The 3,540-nt window shown below is 46.7% G+C and overlaps 1 non-coding gene across 1 annotated transcript; it reads right to left on the bottom strand.

Annotated features, from left to right (window-relative positions):
* Window positions 1-453: 453 nt before the first annotated feature.
* On the bottom strand, window positions 454-619 carry LOC144601522 (U1 spliceosomal RNA). The gene has a single exon (XR_013548321.1). It is a non-coding gene; the product is annotated as a U1 spliceosomal RNA (small nuclear RNA).
* Between the last annotated feature and the right edge of the window lie 2,921 nt (window positions 620-3,540).

Genomic DNA, 3,540 nt, shown 5'->3' with positions numbered 1-3,540 from the left:
AATTTAATGCTCACTTGGCTGTTTGTTCCGATAGCTTTGGCACATTCATTCCATAAGCTGGATATTTTCTATTCACATCACAGCAGTGATGTATCCTATCAAAACGGCGCATCTATGGATGTTTGAGAGAATCTTAGTGGTCATGCCGAATCTTCTGACACCTAAGAAACGAAATACACTGATGCACACTCTTGATCACAGCATCAGTGTATTCACATCACAACAGTAAGTCCTGGGTATTACTCTGGCAATCTGCATTGAGCAGCAGAACAGTTTAAGATCATAAGCGATAGGAGCAGAATTAGGCCATTTAGCCCATCAAGTCTACTCTGCCATTCAATCATGGCTAATCTCTGCCTCCTAATCCCATTTTCCTGCCTTCTCCCATAACCCTCGACACCCAGTCTTTTAAAAAAACTTTTTAAAAATGTTCTTAATTTTTTAACTTATCTTTTATTATCTGCGCGGACGCAGTCCCCCACCATCACAAGTTTTGCAGTCGGGTATCCCGCATTTGGGAACATCTCAGGCATCAGCTCTCCCGAAGTGCAAAGGGATAGCCTCGTCCTGGGAGAGCAGCCTTTTTTTGATCACGGTCTCTCCCCTGCCAGGTAAACTTGGTCTTGGAAAGGAGAAATTTTTAAATTTCTTTTAGATTTTAGAGATACAGCGCAGAAACAGGCCCTTCGGCCCACCGGGTCCGCGCCGCCCAGCGATCCCCACACACGAACACTATCCTACACCCACTAGGGACAATTTTTATTTTATTTTTACATTTGCCCAGCCAATTAACCTACAAACCTGTACGTCTTTGGAGTGTGGGAGGAAACCGAAGATCTCGGAGAAAACCCACGCAGGTCACGGGGAGAACGTACAAACTCCGTACAGACGGCGCCCGTAGTCAGGATCGAACCTGAGTCTCCGGCGCTGCATTCGCTGTAAGGCAGCAACTCTACCGCTGCGCCACCGTGCCGCCAATCAATCTATGTTATAGACAATAGACAATAGACAATAGGTGCAGGAGGAGGCCATTCGGCCCTTCGAGCCAGCACCGCCATTCAATGTGATCATGGCTGATCATCCACAATCAGTACCCCGTTCCTGCCCTCTCCCCATACCCCCTGACTCCGCTATCATTAAGAGCTCTATCTGACTCTCTCTTGAATGCATTCAGAGAAGTGGCCTCCACTGCCTTCTGAGGCAGAGAATTCCACAGATTTACAACTCTCTGAGTGAAATGATTTTTCCTCATCTCTGTTCTAAATGGCCTACCCCTTATTCTTAAACTGTGGCCCTGCCCCTGGTTCTGGACTCCCCCAACATTATACACGATGGTTATCCAGCATATCAGTCGCCAAACGGCCGTATCATATTGAAGAGAGGCTCCAATATGACCTGTGTTTACAACAGGGCAACATGTATCAGGGCAGCAGCTTAAGTTTTTAATTGTAAGTGGAATAACAGACAGTCGGGTTGTTCGATATGAGGGACTTGCATTTGCATCTCACCTTGCGTAGACCCAGGATCACTAGATCCATCTCAATGAAGCGCTTGTGCAATACAGTTACCTTCGCAATTTCGGAAACAAAACCGCCAATTTCAGCACAGAAAGATCCCACAGCGGACAATGTAAAATGACTGCACAATGTAATCCTGGAATCATAGAGTCTCACAGTGTGGAAACTGCCCTTTGGCCCAACTTGTCCACATCGACCAACATGTCCCTTCTACACTAGTCCCACCTGTCTGCGTTTGGCCTGTATCCCTCCAAACCTGTCATATCCACATTCCTGCCCACGGGATTCCCAACACCTGTCCAATTTGCTGGAGAAATACCCCATTAAGCACAGTAGATGAATTGCCCACGCAACCTGACCACGGACGGACAGCACACGATAGTCAGATCAATGGGAGATCCAGGACTGGACCTTGGCCTTGAGGTCTCCGTCTGCAACTGGCTTTTGGACTTCCAGATTGGCATGCCTTCGCCACTTAGAATTGGTCATAACATTTCCTCCATCCTGACCCTCAACACTGGTGTTCCTCAGGATTGTGTGCTCAGTCCCTGGTCTACTGCCAGAACGCTCATGACTGAGTGGTTAAGCACAATGCCGACTCGATCTTCAAGTTCACTGGTGATACCACTGTTGTTGGCCAGATCAGCAAAAGCAATGGGACAGAGTGCAGGAAAGAGATCAGAAACCTTGTGCCATTGTATTAGGTCAGCAACCTAGTTCTGAATACCAGCAAGATGAAAGAGTTGGTGGTTGACCTAAGGAAGCAGAGAGTGTCCTCGTCAACGGAGCTGCTGTAAAATTAGTCAACGGCTTCAGATGCCTTGGAATCCACAATCGTCAACCTAACCTGGGCCCTTCGCACTGGAGCAGTGGTCAAGAAAGTATATTTACTTTCTTAGGTGTCAGAAGATTCGCCATGTCCATGAAGATTCTCTCAAACATCACACACGGATGCGCTATTTTTTGATGGGAGCCTGGCGTGGGAACTGCTCTGCTATTGACCACCTCAATCTTCAGAGCTTGGTGAACACAGCCCAGTCCATCACTGACACATCAGGTCCCTTCATCCAGTCCATCTTCACGGTGGGTTGCATCAGAAAGTCTCGCAGTATCGTCAAGGATGCCTCTTCTACCTCTGGGAAAATATGCAGGAGCTTGAGAGCCCAGATGATCAGAGTTAAGAACAACTGTTTCCCCACCGCTGTCAGATATGTGAACCATTCATTTCTTTCACACCCCCTCCCAGAGGCACTCTTAAAAGGCTCTTAAATTCTATCTCATTCGGTTATTCTGTTATTGGTTTTTTTTTGTACTACTTTAGATTACACGGCAATCTTTGTACAATTCTGCTGTTTTGCGTTTGTTGTGTTTATTGCTGTATCTATCGTTAGCATATACTGTTCAATCTGAGCATCATGCAAACAAGGACTTTCATTGCACCCTGCCCTGGTGTATATAAGATCTGGTGTAACCAATAAGATCTGATCTGATAATGAAATGGGAATTCAGCTTTGGTGGCTGGGTAGACACAAAATGCTGGAGTAACTCAGCAGGACAAGAGGCATCTCTGGAGAGACGGAATGGGTGATGTTTCGGGTCGAGACCCTTCTTCAGACTGAGTGGTGGCTGGGTAGTTTGGTTGTTGGTTGGGGAGTAGTGAAAGGCTAATTAATTGGGCAATGTTCCTTCTGTAAATTTTACGGAAGGAACATTGAGTCTGAAGATGGGTACTAACCTGAAACATTCCTATCCATGTTCTCCAGAGATACGGCCTGACCCACTGAGTTACTCCAGCACTTTGTGTCCTATTTTTGAGCATTGAGATAATTCAGGTCAACATGAGACCACTACGCTGTTGTGCAGACCTTCCCTGCAATCCGTGTTGGAACTTGGCCGTTCACTGCCATGATACAACCATGAATAGTGGAGGGAATGACCATTATTCACGGAGCTCACTGAAGGTAATGAGAAAGGCACGATGGACCCAAGCCACATGGAGTGACAGCGCTTCCATGTGTTTCCC

This window comes from Rhinoraja longicauda, chromosome 16, assembly GCF_053455715.1.
Source record: "Rhinoraja longicauda isolate Sanriku21f chromosome 16, sRhiLon1.1, whole genome shotgun sequence".
NCBI lineage: Eukaryota > Metazoa > Chordata > Chondrichthyes > Rajiformes > Arhynchobatidae > Rhinoraja > Rhinoraja longicauda.
This window is presented reverse-complemented; position numbering and strand designations above follow the sequence as displayed.